This window comes from Calidris pugnax, unplaced genomic scaffold (assembly GCF_001431845.1).
Source record: "Calidris pugnax isolate Ruff unplaced genomic scaffold, ASM143184v1 scaffold8, whole genome shotgun sequence".
In the NCBI taxonomy this organism is placed as follows: Eukaryota; Metazoa; Chordata; class Aves; order Charadriiformes; family Scolopacidae; genus Calidris; species Calidris pugnax.
In genome coordinates this window covers 15,167,218-15,175,961 of record NW_015090830.1, presented here as the reverse complement: position 1 = coordinate 15,175,961, position 8,744 = coordinate 15,167,218, and positions in this window count along the sequence as shown.

The following is an 8,744-nucleotide window of genomic DNA, read 5'->3' as shown; positions in this document are numbered from 1 at the left end:
GGGGGGTGGGTTTGCCTTGCTGTGTTCTTAAAGGATGCAAGGATCCTGAGTGAGTCTCCAATGCAGTTGTTGGTAGTTATAGTTTCTTACTTCTATGAAAAAAAAGAGTAAAATCACCCCCTAGGCTACAGCAGCTACCCAGTAAGTAGGCTTAGTCCTTAGTTTACTTGAACACCACTTAGGGGAGTGCTCCTGCACTAAAAGAAGTGTTGCTTTGGGAACCTCTACCAATGCCACAATTACCCTGGTCCTTACTGCTCTGAAAGAGCTGGTATCCACATGTGTGCAACCTCTTTTGTGATCCTTTAATGAAATGCTTGCAAGGCATTACTGGAATAAAGACTTAAAAGGGAGCTACTGTGCATGACTAATATCTTGCCTGGTTTTGGCTCTGTTAATTGACCACTGCCTGCAGACACTGCTCTGAGCACACCCTGTTCCTTTGCTGATGGGCCCCTTATCCTATGGTGAGATCTACACTGGTCTGCAGGGCAACAGGCACTTGCTAAAACTTTTCTCTCCTCTATACGCTTCATTTCTGGTGTGCGCTCTGTAAAGAGGGATGAGAAGTGTTTAAACTGCCTGAACTGTCAGTAAACAAATACAATTGTATATACCCACAGTAGTACTTGTACTTCGTAGCAGTTGAGCAGTTCTAGGGTTAAGCATTAAACAAATCGAGGTTGTTTTAGTAACTGAGTTACTACGTGCTGCCCCAGGCCCTTTGGGGAAATAACAGCTTATCCAGTTGTCAAAGTAACCTTCCCTTGAAATTACCCACCTGGGTTGCACTTGGAGCTGTTCATCATATACCTTGTTTTGTAAAGCTGAGAATGGGAGCCAGCAAACAAATTTAAACAAAGTTTGACTAAAAGGTGAGAACTCAGTCTTTGATAGTAAAGATCTTCCTTTCTGCCGTGAGACTGTAGCAGGTTTCACCAGTGTTCAGCATGTCTAGCTTCTAATTCTCAGTGTAATTACACTGTCTCTAGCTAACCCTTAAATATAGCTATGCAAGCAACACATTTCAGTATAGCTCCTTTACTAGAAAGTAGGGCAGCATCCTACATTGCTTGCTGTTGTTTGTATTCTGTTTTTTCTAGAGGAAGAGAAACCATAAATAGAGATACTCTAGACAGAAACATGTCCTTTCATAAATCCTACACAGCTTATTTGCCAGTTGTAATCGTTAAAAAAAATAATGAAACCATCAGTTCAGTAGGAGGTGAAGGAAATACAGGAAAAGGGGATAATGGAAGCCTTAGAGGGGAGGTTCAAAACTCTTTGGTAGGACCAGTAAGTCAGCTATAAGGGAGGATGACTTTCATACTGGGCCAGGGGTACCACTTTTTTTTCCCTGTTGGATCTTGGAGCTTTAGCTGTATCTGTCACCTGGGAGACCATTCACTATGAAAACTGGAGACTGACTGCTGTGTGCCAAACAACACACAGATGTCTTTGCAAGTGCTCATGGTTGCACTTTTTCTGTTTCACAGATAAAGCAGAACCACCTATTGGGTGGTGATTTGTATTTGTCCATGTGATGAACACCTCTAAGGCTAAAGGTCTTGCATGAGGCATCCTGTCTGGAAGAAACAAAGCTAGATAGTACAGGCGTAGTGGTGTGCAGCTTAAGTCCCTTACAATGACTCATTTGTGTTGAGATAGAAGTCAGTAATATCAAGTAACATATTTTTGTTTCAACATATCAATGGTGGCTTGCAGGGAAGCATTCTCCTCTGTTGACAATTAAAGCTGATGGTGCTGGGGAGCAATCTCTATTTTTGTTCCATTTGATTAATGTGTGGCATTTTTAAGCACACTAGTGAAACATCTTGATCAAGGCAAACTACTCAAACAATGTTTGTCCACTGATAGGTGCAAGATAGTAAAGCTAAATAAGGCTGTAAAAGCAGCTAGGTGGTATGTAGGTTTCATTTAAATAGAAATGGAATGAGGTGTAGCACTGGGATCCTATCTCTCCTAACTTCCTGTTTAGTTCTAGGATCTCAGTCCAAGCCATTGTATTACCAGTGTTGTGGAAGAGTAGTCTGATATGTGGTCTGGTTCTTCAAAGCACTTAAGTATCTGTTGAGGATATAGGCCTACATCTGTTTTCCAATAGCTGGTTTCCATTCTGTCAAGTGGGAATAACAATGATTATCCTCTTCCCAACATATGTGAGGTGCCCATATACATCAGAAACAAGGTGGCATTAAACATACAATGGTCCCGGTGATGTGATAATCTAAGAATCAAACCTGAGGCCCATCCTGTTGACAGGTGTATCTCTTCAGAAGGTATGAGGTGAAGAAAACAGTAAACCAAAGTAGCAATAGGTTTTATAACCTGAAGAAGGAAGGGAATCCAGAGCTTTGGTCTCTTCTTCAGCCAATTCTCCACAAAAAATGAGACAAAATCCTCATCTTCTGTGCAGGGAAACCTGCTTATGGATGATATTATCATATGTTGCATACTTTGAAAGAATGTAGCACTACTCGATCATTCTAGGCATCTGTACAAATACTATGTGCTTAAAGAAACCGTGATGGACTGCCAGAGTCATCATGAGAGAGTGCTGAATGCACTACTGCAACAAACAGCTCTGGTGCCCAGAGGCACTGTGCCAGGGTGGTGCTCAAGGGACCTCATCAGAAAGAGTTGGGGCATCTAGCAACACTCTCTGCACCAGAAAGAGTCCTTGCTTTTCTTCCTTTGCCTTTTGCCCCTCTCTGTAAGCCCCAGGATGAAGTTATGTGTAAGATCAGGACAAGCCCTGGAACTGGCTTTGAGTAGGGCAAGTTTCATGGTTGTTCCATTGAAATCACTTCCTCCCCCAAAAAACCTCAGATGTGCCTCATTGGCTTACTACATTTTTAAAGAAGCGCTGTTAAACTGTATTAAATTCTGCTTCACAGAGGGAGGTGCCTTGATTATTGCTTTCTGTTTAATGAGGCCTGATATTTTTGTTTGCTAAAGCTATGAGGAGATCCTCTCTGGAGAAATCATGCGACTACCCCCTATATTTGGTACACACCATTTCTCCCAAGGGATGTTATTCTACTTCTCCATTCCATGTTAAAGCACAGTGAATGCATATTTTTTGGGCCCATTCAGGTGTGCCTAGGAGCTATAGGTAATGCTGTTCCCCTGAACCCGCTCGTTGGAGGGGAGGCATTGTTTTCTCATTTACCAATAATCCCCTTCTCAGTCTTCCTGTGTATTTTTCAGCTGCTTCTACGCTTCCACAGAACAAAGCTTGTGACTCTTTTGATGTGTTATACGTGCTTGAGGTAATCCAAGTAAGGTTATATTTTCCCCCTTTCTTCAACTCAAAATTATCCCTTATAAATGAGTATTAGAAGTTAATCTTGTATGTGACTGAAAAAAAAAAAAAGATTTTTGAGAAATTTCCTCCCTTCCAGTCTAAGATTCATTCATGCCAAGAACCTGCCCTTTGATGGTTCATCAATCACCAGTCCTAGTCTGGTTATTATTTATTAAGAAGAGAAAGAGCAGACTATGAGATCTCAGATACTTCCATTTTAGAGGGTGGTTATCTTTAGCTTGCCTCCATGAAAATTCAAAATGGAAGCATTTGGAAAAGATAGTTCTTGGCCCTGACTCTCCTGGACCCTTGTCCAGCTGGATCCCCCTGAGCGTTTGAATCCCGGGCGCTGGGAAGGTATCGGGGGAGCTGTGAAATCCACCCCTCCCTGTCCCCCCCCAGCCTCTCTGCTGGCAAAGGACAGGTGACAACTCTTTTCTGTCCCTGAGCACTTTAACAAGAAGCGAGCTGTCTCCCTGCTCCGAGCTTCAGTCCTATTGCAAGTATTTTATTTGTGAATCTGCCAGAAAGAAAAATTGTGTCTTTTTTGAAGTGTGTGTAAAAGAAGGCTATCTATTTACAGTATCTAAGCGAAAAAGAAACAATTTCAGAGTAGGTCATTCCTTCCTCCCCACTCAAAGTCATTTTTCCCTTACGGGCAGAATTCCACTTGTAAGGGAGGAAATCAAGTTAGCTTTGTTAAATTCTTGTTTATTAACATTTTATTCTTATAGGGTAGAGATTTTCTAACTGGTCTCAATTTATCCATATGTCATCCTTTATAATCAGATTATTTTTCTCACTCGGCTTCCCTGTAAGTTTAAGACATATTTTCTTTTCCTTTTGGCAAGAATACTTTGGTCACTGCAAACAGAAATGTTAATAATAATCCAGCTTAAGCACAATGTAAAAAAAACTTGCTCCAGAGGATGAAATGTCTACCTTGGCAGAGGTTGTGTAGCTTGTTCTGTAAACAGTTCTCTATTGTTTTGCACTGAAAAATGTTTCCACATTTTCCGTGCAGGTAATAGAAAGATACTGCCTGCCTTCATAGTGAATAATTAAACAGGGTTTTCAAGCAGAATTCAAATGGTCTCACAACAAGCTCTACAAACATTAAATGGAATTCAAGCATTGACTTCTTACAGTCTGCTTCTCTTCATCCAGCATAATGCTGGTCTTATAATTAATAAATTAGTTGTATGGCTGATTTTTAGAAATTCCAGCTATAATTCCAGCTCTGCTCCGGCAGGCAGGGAGAAAGAGCAAGATTGGATTAGAGATTTCCAAGGCGTTGAGGAAATGGCAACCTGCAGAAGTGAGTAGCTCCACGGCCTGGGCTCAGTCAATATCCTTAAGCTGCCAAAAAGGACGGTGCTATTCCCCTTGCTCTGCTTCAGGTGTTACCTCTGTGTTATTTCCTCTGGGCAGCTCCAGGGCACGTCTGACCCCTCTGCCAGTCAGTTTGGCTACCTAAACTCCACAGCCAGGGATGGTAAACTTGGGGGTGGGGAAAAAGCTTTTTCTTGGACCCAGGAGTGTGCCAGAGGGAGAACTGGTGGAACGGAGGTGGAAAAGGCAGGCAGCTGGAAGCAGGAGACAGCAGAGCAAGGTGTCTGGATGACCTAGTGTGGTGGCACCCTGAACTCTCCCGTGGGGAACCCAGGTGATTTTAAACAATGTACATTGAATCCCACCACAGACTACTGCATCTCTTAGCAGATCTCACAAGACGAAGTTTAGAGTTTGCTCGGTGTCAGTTTGTGTTACAAGTAACTATCGGATTGCAAGATAAAGCAAGGAGGCTGAGGAACAAAAGGAACAGTGACTAGCAGATCAAAGTTGCTATCTGTGCCTTGTTCTTGATAAGCTACCCTGGAAAACGTGATATCGGCATTTCATTTATATTGATGCTGGAATCTTAGTCATCCCTTGACTGGAGGACCCATTTAGTAGAGGTAGCAGATGTATTTCATCTACTGAGCCATCTTAAAAGGTAGGTGCAGCCTGGATGGGGGCAGGAGCCATCTGGCTGCCACCCATCACATCTGGTGTGCCAAGCGGAAATAATGAGAGGCTGCATTGTTTTGCCTTTCTTCTCACTAAATCGCTGCCTGATGATGATCAACATATTTTTCCCTTTCTGGAGTCATTTTGCAACATGTGATCGTGTTTATTATGGTAACTTTGGAAGCCAGACAAGTGAGGATCATTTTGCTGCGTCCTGTGCAATCACTTTCACAGAAATTCCTGACTCTTGGAGGTTATAATCTAAGTTCTCAGGAGAAACCATAGGGTATGGAAGAAATATTAGGTTCACAAGGAAACAATTCTTCGCTCAAAAGGAGCTTGGGTTGTTTCACAATTTACAGTGCCCTAAATTGCTCCTTAATGTGATGTTCTCTCACACACTCATCCTCTTTCCTCTTTTGTTCTTGGCCAAACACACAAACCCCCAGGTACAATAAACACAAGTACAGAGGACTCTACAATGAAACTGCTTTTGTTCATTCATAAAAGTATGCTCAGGTTTGTAGTATTTAATTGCTTCTAGTGCCTGCAGTGGGTTGTAATTTTGAAATAAAAATAGATTTTCCTTTCTGGTATTTTATTACTAGAATTAAAAATACCTTCATGATTATTCCACCCTCTTACTGTCAGAAATATTCTTCTATCTTAATGCACATCTATCTTAATGCACAATTGAGCATCAGGCTCCAAAGGTGAACTCAGTCCTCATCAGGTGGGAAAGCAAACGATAAGTTAATGAGCCTGCTCATTCAAGTACCAACAGAAAGACTCAAAAAGCCATGTAGCCTCCGATATACGTGCCTGAGAAATGCATGACGTCACCCATCACAAATAAGTGAGGAGAAAGCCACAGGCAGACATTTTGTATGCTTGAGCAGCTTTCACATTTGTACATGTGCGATTTTTTTTCCAGACAATGGGAAATTATGGAGAGACATGAAAATGCTGTGGGATCCCTGTTGCCTCCCTTGTGCATCCCTCGCCTGAGCTCTGCCGTTGCCTTGGAAACTGGGAAGGTAGGGATAGATGCAGGCAGGGCAGGGTTTAATGCAGGCAGGGAGTAGGCTGCGGTGCTTCCAGCAGAATTTCGGTTGCCGAGGAGCACCTGGGCATTCCTGGGCACCTGCTCTGCCTTTGTATGAATGGGAGAGTTCTGATTTTCATTTGTAAGTCTGAACATTTAGAATTTATGCAACTGTATTGAAAAATACAATGGGGAACTCTCATATCTATTTAAAAAGCACTGATGGCTAATATATGTTAAAGTGTTTGCCAAAATGCAGGAATCTTAATTGACATTTAAGTAATTGACATTTAATTTGCTTCACTGTGTGTTCACAGATGCTCAGCGTTGCTGTAGGTGAGGGCACTTATTAGACACATAAGCACGTACTTCCCTTTATGTAGTCTGTTTTAAAACCTGGAGCTATACCCACCCCTCACCCTTCCCAAATGGTCTCTACAAAGAGACCAGTACTATAGCATCCAAGAATTACATAGTTTTCTAATAGAAGCTTAAAATCTTTAATGGAATAACCATAAAGCCCTAGGAAGCCACTGTGTGCATGTGGTAAGAAGGCATGGCAAGGAGTGTCCAGGTGCCTTGAGGAGGTGAGTGAAAATGCTTCAAGTTGGTCCTTTGTTGGTTGCTGGGAATACTTTGGCACCCAAAAAGCTCTTCAATGCCTGTGTGGATCCCACGGAGATGTCAGAGATGGAATTGTCTTGCAGTTCCACCAGCAGTGAGAAGATGTGACTGCCTAAAGGGGCGGGTCATACCTACAGCAAGTAGAAATGTATATGCACGAGTTGCGTGAGCAATAACGAAGACTGTCTGTGATTAACTATTGCAGAAATGTGTCAAAGGAAAACACTGGCAACAGCCCGGATTTAAAGAGCACAAAATTCAGGAAAAGTTGGTGAAAAGATCTCACTCGGTGCCAGCACGGCTCTGGCTATTTTGTGATTGCACAAGCCACGTGTTGCAAAGCTCGAGCCAGTCCATGCTCACAGCATTTCCCAGCAGCTGAGGTTTCTGCACCAGGGGAGAAAGAGAGTCGCAGTTCATAAGCAAGTCAATTCACTGGAGCAAACTGAGAGCCACTTTTACAAATATGACCAAAATATTTTTCCAAGGTCACAGCAGCCAAATGCTGGACAAAGACACAGTACTTGTGTAGCCACCAGTATTTCCTGGCCTGGATGAAGAAATTGAGTGAAACTGGTGACATTATGCATCGATTTGTATTGTGTTAAGCACAGTTAACCTGAGTAATAAGTAAACAATCCTTTCCATTCTGGCTGTAATTACCTTTCTTCTTGATAGTGGTAATGATTTACCACATTATTACCTCACCTTTGCAAAAATCTGCTGTTATAATTGCAATTGAATGTTACAGTGTTCTGTGGCTCCGAGATCAATAAACTGTCAATCTGGTGTTGCTGGTCACACATAGCCATCTCCTTTCTCTCCTTGTCACAGAGTTATAGAGGCAGGATGAGACCTCTGGAGATCATCTAGCCCAGCCCTTTACTTAGCCTGGGAGGGTCAGATGATGCAGGTTGATCAGGGTTGTGTCCATTCGGGTTTTTTAAATATCTTCAAGAATGGAGACTCCACAACTTCTCTCAGCAACCTGTGCCAGAACAAAGAATTTTTTTTTTCATATATTTAGATGGAATTCCTCGTATTTTGGTTTGTGCCCATTGCCTCTCCTCCTGTCACTGGACACCACTGAGGAGAGCCTGGCTCCATCTTTACTCCTTCCCATCAAGTATTTATGTACACTGATAAGATTCCCCCGAGCCTTCTCCAGGACAATTAGTCCCAACTCTGAGCCTCTCTTCATCTGACAGGTGCTCCTTCCATAGGAGTCTTCCAGACAGATACCTGGAGAGGATAAAGTCTGCTCTCCTGAAGACCAGGGAACTCTGATCCTGCAGTTTGCCTTGTTCCCTTCTATTGGGATCTTGAACATCATTTCGCATCCTCTCTGCCAACCTGCTCCACTGCTTCCTCGTTTGATTGTGGGTTGTCATCTCCCTTCCCTGGTCCTAGTGTAAAGCTCTCCTCACTGGGCTGGCCAGCTGTGCTGCAAAGATATTTTCTCTACTGAAAAATTTACAGCTGTGAATTGATTAATGTTTTATAGTCAAGTTTGATGGTTTGTGCACAATTCATTATAGACCCTGCTGAAATTTATTTCAGATATTCTCCTCAGCTGCAGTGCAGATACGGGTGTGTATCTCAGCTGCTTCAAAATACATTGTTCTCACATTGTTCTTGAACTGTCCCTTCTGCCTCAGTCGTCTGCTGTGTACTCTAGTTTATTTCTATCAGTGAACAAGCGGAGATGCTAGGAAGAGGATAAACCTCTTTTAATGG